Source organism: Lepisma saccharinum, chromosome 20 (assembly GCF_977018435.1).
Source record: "Lepisma saccharinum chromosome 20, izLepSacc3.1, whole genome shotgun sequence".
NCBI lineage: Eukaryota > Metazoa > Arthropoda > Insecta > Zygentoma > Lepismatidae > Lepisma > Lepisma saccharinum.
Window position 1 is genome coordinate 23,099,502 of NC_139248.1, and position 16,755 is coordinate 23,116,256.

Genomic DNA, 16,755 nt, shown 5'->3' on the forward strand with positions numbered 1-16,755 from the left:
CTGCTTCAGTGTCTGATGTACCTGTGTGCATTTAGATGCAAATGTAACAGTAGGCAAATTGTGCATCACTATTTTAATTCTTTTTCTTCTTCGCTCTGTGTGTTTTTAGAGAATGGAATTGTGTGTGTGCTGGAGTAAATATTATCCTGTGCTTATCTCTGATTTTTGTTTCAATTCTTGAACCACATGTTGCAAAAACTGAATGAATTACCATGGAAATGGATATTTTGCCTACTGTTATATTTGCCATTGGGTGTACGTTCCCAGTGGATTAGAGCTTGAAATTATTGGTCTCAAGTTTTGAAATGCCATTGCGAGTACTGTTTGACATCTAGAATTATTCCACAGTGGTGACCAAGCATATCGAAGAGTCAACTCATGTTGGCTGATATGTGTTATTATTTATTCATATATATCTGTCATTTGAATTATCTATACATCTGTTGATATTTAATTAGCAAACAACCAAAGCAATATGCTACTCAGCAACTGTATATAGATATACTATTCTTGGGACATATCTCCACCTCATCAGAGTCACGATGATCTAGTCCATAGGGTGTATGACTGCCACATGGTAGACCTGGGTTCGATTTCTGTGGTGGGTGAATTTTCCCGCCCTTGTCCCCACATAGAGCAGCTCTGGGGCTCACCGATCCTCAAATCAATATGTACCCAAGGGCAACTTGGTAAGGGGGGGATACAGGCAGCCTGAGCTTGGTGCTGATCACATCATCTCCAAAAAATGGTTGAGAATAATCTATGGGGCCCTACCCCCCACATCCCCAAAATGTGCCTTCATGACATGGGGCTATATGCACGGGGAACTTTACCTTACCTCCACCTTATGGTCCAGACGGCCATAAGAAAATTGTGTACATACCACTCAGACAAAAGATCAATCAATCCAATTATGCTGACCCCTTCAATCCAATCACCAGGATCTGGAAGATCATGATTAGACCTCGGATTTTTAGGTTCTAAAAAGTGTGCTTTTAGGTTTCTAAAATAGGTTCTAAAAATCCAAAAATAGATTCTAAAAACCTTAAATTAGGCTCGAAAAATCCTGAAATAGGTTGCAAAAAGACTTAATTTGATACAAAATTCCTGAAAAATACTGATTAGATACAATCGTTAAAAACAAAATTTCACAAGAACCGTAAAAACAAATATTAATTTCCTAACAAATTTTCATTTCTTTATATCATTTTCAAAATACTCTACAAATTATTATAATACTGCACTTGTGTTGTTAGAAAAAGTTGCTTCTTGATATGAAAGTATGAATTAAGTATGTATAATTTGCTGCACAATATCAGGGTGGTTACTCACTTGGAATTCTTTGAATTCTGGGAATTACACGTGAATTATTGGCTGTGGAAATTATTAATGAATTTTGGCAAGACATCAAATAAGGTACAAGCGAATGTTTTCTCTATTCCATTTTTTTCTCCGTAGACATGAAAAATTGCAACTTTTATTAATCCATATCCCATTAAATTTATATATGTTTATAAATGCCCTGAGGCAAGTTTCTCTCAGTTTAGCTTTTATTTCATTCATTTTTTTGAGGGATGAAGAAGAAAGCTACACAGAAAATAAAACAAAATTTTCTGAATCTGTTTACTTTGTTAGTGTCTTTTACAGAACAATCTATCTGACAAATGGAAGATTTTTACAAAATTATATATCTTGAAGTTGATTAGGTAAATTTTTCGTTACATTAGAATCATACAAACCCTTTATATTGTCAATATTTTTGTGTATGGAAGGGAGGGTGAGAGGCGGTAATACGTAAGGTTGGAATAGAGAAAACATCTGCTTGTATCCTTGAATTTTTGGAAAGTTCACCTTGAAAACCAGGAATTATACTTGAATTTTATCATGGTCCTAGTGACCACCATAAATCTTTTTGCGTTATCCACACTCAAACTCTACCTTTTGTATGTGAGGATCATTTCATGTGCTGAAAATTATCTTTCAACAGAAACATAGTCAGTAGTGCTAATTTGAATGCTGAAATATAACTCGCAAGGCGTGAATGCCAAAAAGGACCAAAATGACTCGAAAGTGAGCAATGCCACACAGATCAGAAGTTTGCACTTGGGACTGTGCAGGCAGTAGAGACGATTGGGTGCCAAAACTGAGAATGGGGAGGAGGGGAGGGAGAGGACAGTTTATTTTATCTTAGTAGGCAAGGCTTAGCATTAAGAGTCTATAGTGCAGGGGTAAAAAGTAGGGGGGGAACTGTCCCCTTTCGCTGCCACTGTCTGCACGTAACAGTGAAGTCAGACATTTTTAATTATAACACCATTAAGCCTTGTTTCCATGATATGAAAAACTAAATATGCTGACCAAGGCAGTAATTTATTTTATTATAAAACATAAACTAAACATAACGTTTCAACCTTCTAGCAAGGTCTTCTTCAGACTCTGCACCAAGTACAAATGTAACAAGGTACAAAAACAGGACGATATATATACACAAACATTACTCCCCTCCAGACTGTTAGAAAGTTGTTCTGGAACATTTTAGCAGGTGGCTTTCCCTTGTCAACTGTACTTTCACCTAAAAGGCTAAACATATTTACTTCAATCTAGAATGTGGTTGGACTCTTTATCTCACGCTCTTTTTCCTTCATTCTTCTTCCTTCTTTCTTCCTTCTCTCTTGTTTCTCTCTTGTCCTTTCCACTCTTTCTAACACCTTCTTCCATTCTTTGTTTAACTTCAGTCCCCAATTCCAGTTCATTATGTCTTCTTCACCTTTCTTCTCTATTTCCTTGGCTTCCTTCCATTTTCTCACTAGTATTCTCTTCTCCCTTCTGTTTTGCAGATATGTGGACGATTGTTTTGGCATATGGAAGGGAACGAAGAGGTAGCTCGACATTTTTGCCAAAGAAATACAAGATGAAGAAAGAGGGATATTATTGGAACTCGAAATAGAAGAAGAAGACAAGTTAAGCTACCTAGATATATTGATGAAAAGGAAGAGAGGACAAGAAATTGAAACCGCTTGGCATGAGAAGAAGTGTGCAGCAGGGTATTCTGCCACAAAAGAAGTGATGTAAGTGAGGTGACAAAAATTAATTTTATAATGAATATGGAGGACAGAATCAAGAAAATATGCATGAAAGAATGTGAAAAAGAAGGCAAAATAAATAGCCTATGGAAACAGCTGGAAAAGAATGGCTATGAGGAGGATATACTGGACATAAACTGAAGAAGGAAGAAAAGTGGCAGGGCAGGATTGGAAGAGAAAGAAAAAGAGGAAGATAAAGAAAATGAGAGGAGGTTTGGAATAAGGAGTATGGGGAAGACCACAGAAAAGATATGCAAAGTGCTTAGGAAAGTGGTCATTAAAACTTACAGGAAGGGAGGGAGAAGCATCTTAAGAATAGTGAAGAATGCAAACAAGAAAAAGAAAAACAGAGAAGAGGAAGAGATTATCTACGAAGTGAAATGTAAAGAATGTCAGTGTGTACATAGGAGAAACGAATAAGAGGCTGAAAGACAGGTTGAAACAACATAGGGATGCTGTACGACTTAAGAGAGAGAGAAATGCGATATTTAAACACACGAGAGAAACAGGAAATTACATAGAGTGGGATGAGGCTAAGCAGATAGGAAGGGAGAAGAGAATACTAGTGAGAAAATGGAAGGAGGCCAAGGAAATAGAGAAGAAAGGTGAAGAAGACACAATGAACTGGAATGGGGGACTGAAGATAAACAAAGAATGGAAGAAGGTGTTAGAAAGAGTGGAAAGGACAAGAGAGAAGGAAGAGAGAAGGAAGAAAGAAGGAAGAAGAATGAATGAAAAAGAGCGTGAGATAAAAAGTCCAACCACATTCTAGATTGAAGTAAATATGTTTAGCCTTTTAGGTGAAAGTACAGTTGAAAAGGGGAAGCCACCTGCTAAAATGTTGCAGAACAACTTTCTAATAGTCTGGAGGGGAGTACTGTTTGTGTACATATATCATCCTGTTTTTGTACCTTGTTACATTTGTACTTGGTGCAGAGTCAAAAGAAGACCTTGCTAGAAGGTTGAAACGTTATGTTTACTTTATGTTTTATAATAAAATAAATTACTGCCTTGGTCAGCATATTTAGTTTTACAGACATTTTTGTTTTGATTAAAGCTTTGATGAACATCATATACATGGAGGGAGGGAAATTGACAGAAAACATGTTTCAAACACGCCAGCCATTGAATTATTTCGCCACCAAACCTAGTAAATACCTCTGTGAGATATAAAAATCCTGTAAAACCTAAAAAAGATATAAAAACCTAAAAAAAGGTTTAATTTAGGCACATAAACCTAAAATAGGTTCCAACAAGCAAAATAGGTTATTTTAGGTGCTATAAAACTTTGTCAGTCGTTTTGTTTTTTTATGAAACTCCGATATAACTTATTTCTTATCTACAAAGGAAAAAATAGGTTAAAAACCTAAAATACAATATCTAATCATGATATACATAATCTACATAGGTACTATCTTGAATCAGACATCCCCTTTTCAGTCAATAAGGGCCACTCAGTTATTCATGGACAAACCATTGATCATCCCTCAAAACCAAAGCTTTACTCTGATCAGTCAAAGATGACCTAGAACTCCATATTTCAGAGCATACTGCATACCCTGCGAATGTGGGACACCATTGCATAAACAGGACGAATCATTGAACAGAGATGAAATTAACCAAAACTGCATTAGACTGTTCCAATAGAAAGTCACAGCATCGCCGAGGGTCACAGACACAAAAAAATATATTTAGATGTGCCAGTTACTGGGACAGAAGAGTAGCCATTACCCAATTAAGTATTATTCTCAACAGGTATATGGAACTCCAACTCAGTGACACCTGGAATCCAGTTCTCCTCAAAAGCATGGCATGTACCTATAAAATGCAATGATCCAGAAAATGCCAATCCAAGAACAGTGGCTAAGCTCTGTCGCTTCATACCCACATTTTCAACCTGATACTTGATCTCCAATCAACAATCGTCGGCCCCCATGGCAGAGTGGTTAGCACATCATGCTACGATGCCAGGGGTCCCGTATTCGTATTCTGGCCTGGGCATGGATGTTTGTGTGTGTCCATTCATCAATTTCATCATATCGTCACAAATTAGCCATAAGTGGCACAAAACGAGAAGTAAAATAAAGCAAGTCAATCCAATCAACAATCCCTGAAGATGAGAGCCATGTATGAGCTCAAAACGTTGGATGCTAATGCTGATTGAACCTGCTTGATAACCCAAGAACGCTTGTTCAAATTACGTCACCAGGAAAGCTACAATTCTTACTGAAAGTACTATCATTACATGCACGAAACTAAAATTCTTCAGTTCTTAGAGCAAAATAAGAAATTGAAGTGGCTACAAAACTTCTTGAAACATTGAGCCGACCTCCATGATATAGCACAGTGCACTATTCAAATCCCAGCCTGGGCATGGATGTGTTTGTTAGTATCTTTTCAATAGTATCATCATATCAATCCTCATCTTCTTGATTAGTCAAAAGTGGCAGAAGAGCAAAGAAGAATACACCAAATCAATCAATCTATCAATCTTGAAACATTGAAAATGATTGATTCACTTTATGATGGTAGTTCAGGAGTCGGAGGAGCACCATAGGATAAAATAAATTTATTTCAATCTTTGGTTTCATTTCAGGTGGCCATAAATGTAGTTACATGACCTTCAGACGAGTGTGAATGTGCATTTTATGGTGACATATCAGTCTCTTGTTTATGTGTAAAGGTAAACTTGAGTAAATCCAAAACACATTCCCCATTTTTAAGGAATTAATGTCCAATTTAAGTCCACTAAAGTTGCTGATCAAGGCTGTTTATTAAAAATAAAAAAAAAATAAAAACACTTTAAATGTAACGTTTCTACCCTATATGAGGGCCTTCCTCAGATGAAGAACTAAACTAAAATATGGAATACACACCTAGAAAGTATTTATGCACATAACAGCGTGTCTAGACACACAAAAACACACCATGTTGACAGTCCTTATCTTGGACGATTTCTCTAAAGGAATTTACATGCATATCGCCTCTTGACAGGTGACTAATGGTTCTCCATCACTGACAGGTGATGGACAGGTCAAGATTAGCAAGAATCTGGGACCACCTATTTATATCCCCCACCCCTCCTGCCTCTTTGGATGTGGATGATTCCTCCTCCCCTTGTCATCTTCTCTTCTCATTCTTCCTTGATTTATCTTCTTGTTTCCTCCTTCCTTTTCCTCATCCTTTCCAATTTTTCTAACACACACTTCCATTCCTTGTTTACCTTGGGTCCTCCATTCGAGTTGATTATGTCTTCTCCTATCTTATCTATTTCTTTTGCCTTCTTTTATTTTCTCACTAGATCTCTCTTCTCTTTCAATATTATTCCCTATTCTCCTTCTCATTGCAATTAAAGTGGAAAACCTATGTTTCTGGGGAGTTTTAGCAAACCTCTGTAAGCAGAATTAGCCCCATCTAGTTCACTGCACATTTTGACTCTCTTTGCACTCGCATATCTAGTTGTTGACTTTGTTGATTTGATGTCATGTAGTATTTTTGGTGTCTGCACAGTTTGCAGTGTACAGTATGATGTATGGTCACGTGGTATGTGCTAACCAATCAAATGAAGGTTGAAAGCAGCTGGTAGGCATTTGTTGAATCTTCTGAGCTTGGAACACTGCTATTCTTGCATACAACATCTACCAGTTTGAACACAATTTCCTTGCAGCAGCTTGACACTAGGATGCACCTGCACTACACCTAGTGCAGTAAACTAGACTGGACTATTAAAGGATAGTAAATACCACCCTCCACTCTTTGATAAAGGCAGAAATTGCACCATGCATATTATACTTCTCAATCCTGCATGACTCCGGTGAGATGAGACACCTACTGTTGTATTTTTACATGGTATCATGAACTTGTAATTTCCAGTTGCAGATGAACCAGATGCATCAAAGTTGAAGAAGGTGGAGTCAAAGTGTACAGGAGTGTCCTAAATTTCTTCTGAGCAGTCCTGTAATTGTTTTTCAGCACTGAGAAATAACACTGGATAACAAAATTCTGAAGTTTACCAATGTTCCCATTCTGAAAAAATATCTAAAGTTTATTTGAGTCGACGATCAATGATGGTCGCCATCAACCCTTGCCAGAGTGTCACAACATGATAGGATGACTCAGACAATAAAGAACTAAAGGCAGTGTGCAGAAACAGAAGTCTCCAGGTTGGATGAGATATATTCTCTGGCATCCTGATGCTTCTCAGTGCAGTGCCCGATGCATCTCCTGAATGGAACTCATTCGGATGAACCCCTCCACTGTCTCGATTTGTGTCTGAACAGGCAAGCATTCCATGGCAGACTGATTGCGAAACTTGCAGCTGCCTAACCATGGAAGACTTCTGCGCATGTGCACCTGCGTTACAACAGGGTTGCCAACTGATATCGGTAGATACAACATGCGCCAACCTGTATACTTTTTGTCCAAAGAAGATGGAGGGTAAGTCTAGGTTCCAGTGTCAGTGATACTGTGTTGCTATTTTGGCCTTTCTCATCACTTTTCTACCACTTGGGTTAATCATAACAATGAGGATGCATGATGAACTAATAATGATGGGACAAACACAATGATAACATCCACACCAGACCAGAATTATAACCTGAAACTTCTGACTTTGTAATGCAATATGCATCAACAATGTTAAATGTACTTGTGCTTGGGAACATGTGCTTTTATGGCAACTGCGTTCAAGAAGGGGAGACAGAAGAAACATTATGTGTAAACAGTTTTATTTTTTGTGTTATTGACGTCTATATTTTACATGTGTAATGAGATATAGGAAATATATCTTGCACTTTGTATTTCTTAAATTTTACATTGAATATATTTTTTAATATATTCCAACACTAGGTGCAACTCTTAACATGTACTTGCTGGCCGCCGTGGCAGAGTGGTTAGCACATCACACTACGATGCCAGGGGTCCCAGGTTGAAATCCTGACCTGGGCATGGATATTTGTGAGCATCCATCAATTTCATCATATCATCACTCATCCCAATCTTTGCAAATTAGCCAAAATTGCCACAAGAAGCAAAGTAAAATAAAGCAAATCAATCAATCAATCTTAACATGTACTTATATCTATATTGGAATATTGTCCCACACCATGGCCGTGCAGTCTAAGGTGCCATGCTTTTGGCTCCGGGTATGGGACGTGTGCAGGTTCGAGTCTCTTGGGGAAAATGTAACAACTTTCTCCTGAGATTTCGGCCTGTGTATGGGACTGGTGGCCACCCACCATCGTGACAAAATTGGGGAGCTAAGAATGAGTAGCATAACCCAGTGATAGGAAACCTACAACTATAACTTGGGGTTTGTCGTGGGGACCACACAACACCCCATAACTGATTGGATGACCTCGACAGGTGGGAGTGAGGCTGGCAGTCAATAGCTAGACCCTGATCCTCAAGGGCTGTTGTGCCATGGGTAGAGGCACATATTTTTGGTAAATAAGAAAGCAAAATTTCGGTATATAAACAGTCGATTTCGGGTTCAAAAGCGGTAAATAAAATAAAATTTCAGTGTTATAGCGGTGAATAATCACATCAAAAGTGCTATATAAAATGACGTTTCGGTTTTAAAATTGTGAATATAATCCTAAATTTGATTTAAAAACTGCACTTACTACACAAAATAAACTTACCCCTTCTAATAGCACATTTATGTAGATACCAGAGTATTAAGATTAAGTTTATTCCTGTATAAAGTGGTCCATTTTTGCTTCTCAAATATTTACAACAGAATTAATAAATTTCCCGTGAATTGCATAACTCACAGGATACTTCAGACTTCAGAAAGTGTCGCGTTGGTATATAAACGGTAAATTTGGTGTTTAAGAGTATATTTCGCATTTTGCAGTTCATTTCGCATTATTTCGTGAGAAAACTGGGTAGAAAAATGCACCTCACACCTTTCAGAAACATGAAAAATGAACATAACAGCATGTTATTTCATATTTCGTGTTTTCATCAAAAACGAAATTTGCATGCCTCTAGCCATGGGATATATTGGAATAGTTTACAACCATAGGCCATTTATAAATCATTGTTTTCAAGAAAGAAATTGTGTAATTACACAATTATTTTTTTTTTACAAAAAGTTGTAGAATATATAACACTTCTTCAGATGTTTAGAAGTATCAGTGTTATTCTAATTAGTTGTTATAACAATGACGTTCAACATGCCCCACCTGAGTTATGGGGATGACTGGGTGAAATGAGTCATGAAGAGTTAAAAGAGCTAAAATTTACAAACATCCACAATGTATGTTTCTGTATGAAATTTTACCAGGATTAGTGTCTTTCTGTAGCTACAAACCAGACTGTTTCACATTCTACACATTTCAAACATAAGTTCACACTTTCTTTGCAACCTCTTAACACTTTTCATGCCTTTGTGAACAACTTGTAAAAATCATTCAATACGAGGTTCACTATTTATATTTTGAGCCTTGGCAACACTGATTGAAGTTAGGTGTGATTTGACGTTTGCATGGAATCGTCTGGCATTATTGACCATAACGTACTTCAAATGTTTTGTCAATAGCTTCATTTGTGTTGTTTATGTTGCCTTGGAGATTGCGCAACAACAATAAAATGGAATTAACTCGTGAACATTTTCGTGCGATGAATTTTTCCGATTTTCGACATGGATTATCAAGACAAGAGTGCATCGATCAACTTACTTCCACATTTGGCGATGAAGCCCCATCCTTTGCCATTGTGAAACGCTGGTATAACAAATTTAATCGTGGCCGCCATTCACTCACCGACGAGATTCGCGAAGGTCGTCCAAAATCAGTTGTTGTTCAAGAAAACATTGATGCTGTGCAAAACCTAATACTGCAAGATCGTCACGTGACATACTGTGAGATTGAGGAAACCATAGGCATTAGTTCCACCAGCATATATAAAATATTACATGATCAATTAGCTGTGAGAAAGGTATGTTCTCGTTGGATCCCACACAATTTGACAAAAACTCAAAAAGACACTCGCATCAATTGGTGCAAACAAATGCTCAAAAAACGTATATAAGATTGTAACAGGTGACGAATCATGGATATATGCATATGAGCCGGAACATAAACAGCGGTCGACTGTATGGGTGTTTCAAGATGAACCCAATCCAACAAAAGTTGTTCGCGCTCAAAGCACATCGAAACAAATGGTCGCCTGTTTTTTCGGGAAAACTGGTCATGTGGCAACTGTGCCTTTAGAGAAACGTAGAACGGTCAACTCTGAATGGTACACAACAATTTCTTTGCCAGAGGTCTTCGGTCAAATACGGAAAACAAACAAACGCCGTTGGATCATTCTTCATCAAGACAATGCCAGCTGCCACACATCTCGTCTAACAACCGACTTTATGAACAGTCAAAAAATCGAATTGATGTGTGATCCGCCGTACAGTCCTGATTTGGCACCCAATGACTTCTTCTTGTTCCCGAATGTCAAGAATAAATTGCGTGGACAACGATTTTCGTCGGCGGAAGACGCCGTTGATGCGTTCAAAAACTATATTATGGAGGTGTCTCAAGAAGATTGGAAAAACTGCTTTGACAAATGGTTCGAACGAATGCAAAAGTGTATTGACCATAAAGGAGACTACTTCGAAAAAAAATAAAGCAGTTTTCAATGCCAAATTCCTGTTTTTTCATTGTTAGGCTCAAAATATAAATAGTAACCCTTGTGTATGGAAATCAGACCAAGATATTAAATAGTAATTTAGAGACATTAAAAAAGGATATTTAATCTTACTCATTTTAAGAGCATACAATATATGCATTTTTAAATATATTTCTACGCATTCTCTTTGGCACATACCTTGAAGAATGATTTTTTTTGTTAACATAACACTTAGTTTACTTGTACTTCTAACCTCAAGGTTTGACATTGTTTTGATGCTTTTGCTATCTCTGTGTTGATGCAAAGTAAGATCCCAGATTTGAGTCCTGGTTAACCCTGCATAAGCATGCCATGTTTTGTAACATCCTTAGGCAGATGAGGTACACCTGTCACCCAAACCTTTAGCTAGCTTTAAGGTATGAAATACACTGTGAACTATATTGCACCTGCATGCTGAACGTTCTTTCTTTGTCTTTCTTTTAAGATCAGCTACAATTTTCTGCTGCCTTTCTAAGTAATGTAAATTTGAACAAGTGTTCTTGGGTTATCGGCCAGGTTAATTCAATGTTAGCATCCAATGTTTCGAGTGCATACATTGCTCTCATCATCAGGATATGTTCGATTGGAGACCATTTATATATGTGAGAATGAAGGGATGGAGCAGTGGCTTGGCGTGACTTTTCAAAAGTGTTACTGGTCATCAGACGTACCATCCACCCTACCTCCCCCCCCAAAAAAGAAACATGCCTTTGATCTGGATTTTTGTTCATTTCGGTTTTTTTTTTTTTTTTTTTTTGCAATCCACTCAATGATTTATTTAGCCACAATCACTCCTAGAAAGAACTACCACTCATGAGAGAGTTACCGTGAAAATCCAGTGAATAGTGGTCGAGCCTTGTCAACCATCTCTGTTTCTTTGCAAAGAGGTGGAAAGGGGAAGAAGAACCACACATTCGGGTCAGTTTGACGTTTCTGCGTTGAGCAGACAACAGAATTCCCCTCCTCCAGCAGTGGGAGGAAGTCCAGATGTACGTTCTGCTGTTGCCAACTTAGTTTTTTGGAGCAAGGTATGTCCAAATCATGAATCACATCAAGTACTTATCTTTTCGTCAATTATGTAAACAGGCTCAGTTGTAGTTAAATCCAGCTTTGGCTTTGCAGTCTAGCTCTTGTTGCGTCAGAGAAATAGTATCCCCGTTTTAGGCGGGATTTTGCTCTTTTCTGGAAATCCAATGTGACATCACTTGCTGATCTGGTAGGCCGCAGCAGCAACAGGGCCCCTAAACAGGCATATGAATAACCCCCTAGCACACTTGCCTCCAAATCTTTCCCCGCTGTTCCCTTGCATTGGCACCCTTTCCTACTGTTGTCTCTTGAGGGTAGCGGAATGGCCTGTCTCTTTGCTTTTGTCGGCTTCAGAAAGAAAGTCCTCTGCAATATACACTCGACTGCAATGCTGTCAGTTAACTTATTTAACAATGTTGTTATTTTATTGAGAAAAAACTTTTTAATTTCTTTACATTTTGCTGTTACCTGCGGTAACACCGGTTATATGCATGCCACACCTCTGGGATGGAGCTTAGGTTCTATCCTGTGATTGGATTGGCTCATTCTGGATCCTTGTGTTGAGATCCAGAACAATCCAATCACAGGACAGAACTTAAACTCCGCGCCTTCACACTTGCATATATAACTGTATACTGGTCTCCAATTCAACATACCCTGATGATGAGAGCAATGTATGCACTCAAAACCTTGGATGCTAACATTGAATTAATCTGGCTGATAACCCGAGAACACTTGTTCGAATCATGTCGCCAGGGAAATTACAATTCCTATTAACATAATATTATAGAGTCAATGTCAGTTGCATGTTTGGGGGGATAGTTGCCCTCCACGTGCCTAAATATGTAACAAATGAAGCAGAGTCATATTCACTTTTGGTTTTGGTCATGTGCCCACTTTCATGTTCACTTTTGTCACTAACATACCTACATGTCCTTCCCTTCCTCACTAACCCACTTCCATATAAGATCTGAATCTGCTGTGTGCTCTGTCTTTTGACATGGATGACAACTGTCCTCCAAGCATGTGACTGACCTTAACTTTATAATATTGTGTGCAGAGGCGGCACCAGGATCAATCATCTAGGCACTGAAGGGGTGCAGAATGAAATTTTGGAGGTGGGATGTTGAAAATAAAGAAGAAAACGACGAAACATGCATATTTTCATTAGCCATTACATCAAATACCAATCAACATTTAGTAAACTTACATGAAAATATGCCAATGGCTTGATTATTTGTTTCTGCTTGCTTGCTTTGACCACAATATGTACAAAGCAGTAAATGTGGCTTCCATTTCTGATTTGTATCAATAGCTTGCCTGTAGTATACAGTAATAATGGTCTCTCTTCAATACCTGTGTCAATACTTAATATTTTACCCTCATGACGACATAGTTTTCGAAAGTCACAACTAGGGCTCGGATTTTTATGACATATCATATTTTCCCAGGGTCTGGTTTTCTGTTTGTTCAGATAGTTTAAGCACATTTTTTGGTGTTTTGAAATCAATAACACTGTTTTCATTGGTCATATAAATGCATATTTCTACTACATTTTCAGTTTAGGGCATATTGTGACCAAAAAGTGTTTAATAAAAGCATATTTTCATGTTCAACAAACAGTACTTACAGTGTTTTATAAAATTCCTGACTTGTTTTGCAAACTTATCTAAACGGTGGATTTCTTTTTTCAGTTTGTTTTATACCTTGGTTGGAAAACAACCAACAGTGTATTTTTCTTGGACATGCTTTAAAAAATAAACAATGAAATTGTTTTCCAATTGTTCTTTTCGTTGTTGGCTTAAAGATTGTTAGGCTATTGTTGTTCATTCCTTATTGTTAGCTGCTTTTCCCCTCCCCTCTCCTTCTATACACCACAACCAGACAGCATTGGAAGTACACGTTATTTTCAGTGAGGGAGTGTATCAGTGCCAAGGAAGGGAAGAAAGGAATCCTGTCGTTTAGAGTTTCAAGCTTCCAGTTTGCAGTGCATCCAGAGACCATCTTTGCTCCAGAAAGTAAGGGAACGAATTTTGCAGGTAACGTGTACGTTGTTATAATTTCAAGATGCCGAAAGTGAAGTGCCCAGAGAGTGTGAAATTCAAAAGTTTTGTGAGAGAGTTTGGTGAAAAGTTTTTCAGTACAGATGGCCGAATTTTATTTTGTAAATTTTGTGAAGTGAAAGTTAATTTGAGAAATGCTTCACAGTGCAACAACACTGCAATGCAGCTAGACATAAAAACTGGGTCGATAGAGAAATGAACAAGGAAAGAAGACAACGATTGCTGTTTGAGAAACCACAAAAGTGCAAATCTCTATCTGACAATCTATCGGGCGAGCTTTGCAAGGATCTCTGTGAAATGATGGTTTCTTCAAATATTCTGTTGCAGAAATTAAATACTTGTAGTTTCCGTAAGTTCTTGGAAAAGTACATGATCCATCCCATCCCTCAGAATCTTAGCTAAGGAAGAACTATCTTACATTGTGTTACGACGAAACAATTAACAAAATATAAGACAGTGTTTGCAACAAGGAGATACGGGTTTCCATAGACGAAACAAGTGATGTAGATGGTAGATACATGGCTAAAGTTGTAGTAGGAACTCTGGAACATGAGGGTCCTGGACAAGTATTTCTCTTGGCATGCAAGATATTGGAAAGAGTGAATAGTTCATCCATCGCTGTCGTGTTTGACACGGCAATGAAGTTGTGAAATAAAACGAGAACATGTACTCTTGTTTTACCTTGAATTACCCTAATGTAGATAAACTTATTGCAAATGGCAAAGAGATATTTGCTAAGACCCCGCTGCAAGTACAGAGGTTTAAGGAAGAGGCACCATCACTACCTCTCCCTCCACAGCCTGTCAAAACATGCTGGGGAACATGGCTACAAGCTGCTGAATACTACTGCACAAACTATAGTAATGTTAGCAAGATCTTTAATAATTTGGAGAAAAGCAATTCATCCTCCATCAAAATCGTGCAAGACTTGTTTTCATCCAGCCTGGCAACAAATTTGGCCTACATCAAGTCCAATTTCTGTATCATTACAACGTCCATCACTAGCCTTGAAAACTGCAAGCATGCAATTGTGTGATGCATTATGAATTGAAAGGGAATCAGAAGATGAATTATCGCGAGCACAGGGTGAAGCAGCTGGCAAAGTAAATGCAAAATTGAAAAGTGTGTTTCAACTAAACCCTGGATAAACCCTTTCTAAAATTTCTGACGTTCTTTGCGGAAGAGATGTGCAAGTTTGCGAAGATTTAGAACTTTCCCCAAATGATCTAACCTCCTTCAGATAAGCTCCTGTTACATCATGTGACGTGGAAAGAAATTTCTCCAGGTATAAGACTGTGCTTGCGAACAACAGAAGGGCATTCAAATTTGATAATTTGAAAATGCATGTTGTAATTCAGTGCAACCGTAGTGATGGAGATGATGTGATGTATCTTTTTCATGCATTTTCTGCACTGTACTTTTCAAACATTTTTATCAGAGTCAGAAGATGTCCTTGTAAGTTACATTTTCTTGTGATTCTTTATTTTAGAAAAGCATGCTTCTTTTCAATAATTACCCCAAATATTATTTGTGCATGTATAAATGAAAATGTATGTAATATAGTTTGTTTTTGGAAGTTGTGTTTCATATATTTTTTAAATGTCAGTAATTTTAAATTTTACATATAACCTATTCGTCATATTTTCAGTTTTAAGTTCATATTTTGCTAATTTTAAGGGCATAAATGCATGCATATTACAGAAGTTTTTAGGTCATAAAAATCCAGTGGCATGCGATGACCATTTAGATATCCGAAGCACTGAATATATAATTTTTAAGTAAACAATAGTAAATCAAGGGGCAGGCTTGCCTTGATAAAAATCATAGCTGGTAATACTTTAAATTAAAAGAATAAATATCAAGGATAAAAATCACAAAATAGATTAAATTAAAAGAATAGATATTGAAATAATTAGACCTATTATCAATTTTACTATACGCAAAATTTTATAGAATCCTTTTAAGGATGTCCGTGTTCTGCCTTACCTTTTGATTGTGTATAGATATTTCATTTTGGTATACATATTACACTGAAATTGTCCAACAAATTTACTGGTCTTTTGAACCAAGTTTGGTAGTTCTGGTGTTGGCCGCCCATTTGCAATTATCTTAATTTTTTTTTAGAAAGAACTGACAGAAAATGGCCTGTCCGATGCTAGCTTTGTTTGTAGCAGAAATACACCCACATGGCCCATGACCTTGAGGTGCACACACAACTGTCTGCCACTGCTGAACTGATGCGAGAGGGAGATCGCTTAGGCTCAACCTCAGTGCAGGCCTATCTGGGATGGTATTTGTTCTATGTGTAGCGAAGAAATGGAACGGTTTTATCTAGATATTATTGAATAATTGTGTGATTATAATGACACAATATTGTTACATTATTGCATATTGCATTCCGAAGCAATGCTTCGGTAGCTTACATTGTATGCACGCCACAGTAAAAATCCGAACCCTAGTCATAACTAAATGACACTGCAACACAGAAAAATATTTATTTGGATTGGTTGAATTAACAAAACACCTTTGGTTAAGATATTTGGTAAATGTAAACAATAAATATAGTACCATTTACTAAAATTTGTAATTTTGAACAAATTCTTTGTAACTAGAAGCACACATGCTCGATTACTAGTCGGTTGTTTGAACAAGTGCTTGATTGCCAGAAATTATGTTAGGTTATTCCAAGTTTTTCCTCTGTGAAGAGTAAACAGTATTTTCGGGTGAAAATTGGTTTTGTAAAGGGGGTGCGAATAAAATTAAGGGGTGTGCAAGCACCCCTTCACACACCCCTGGTGCCGCCCCTGATGCATGGCTTAGAAGTGCAATGGAACACCACAGCTGAGCTTAGAACAAAGACAAAGAAAGAACATTCAGCTACACAAAAGCACTTATGTGCAGTATAGTTCAGAGTGTTGCAA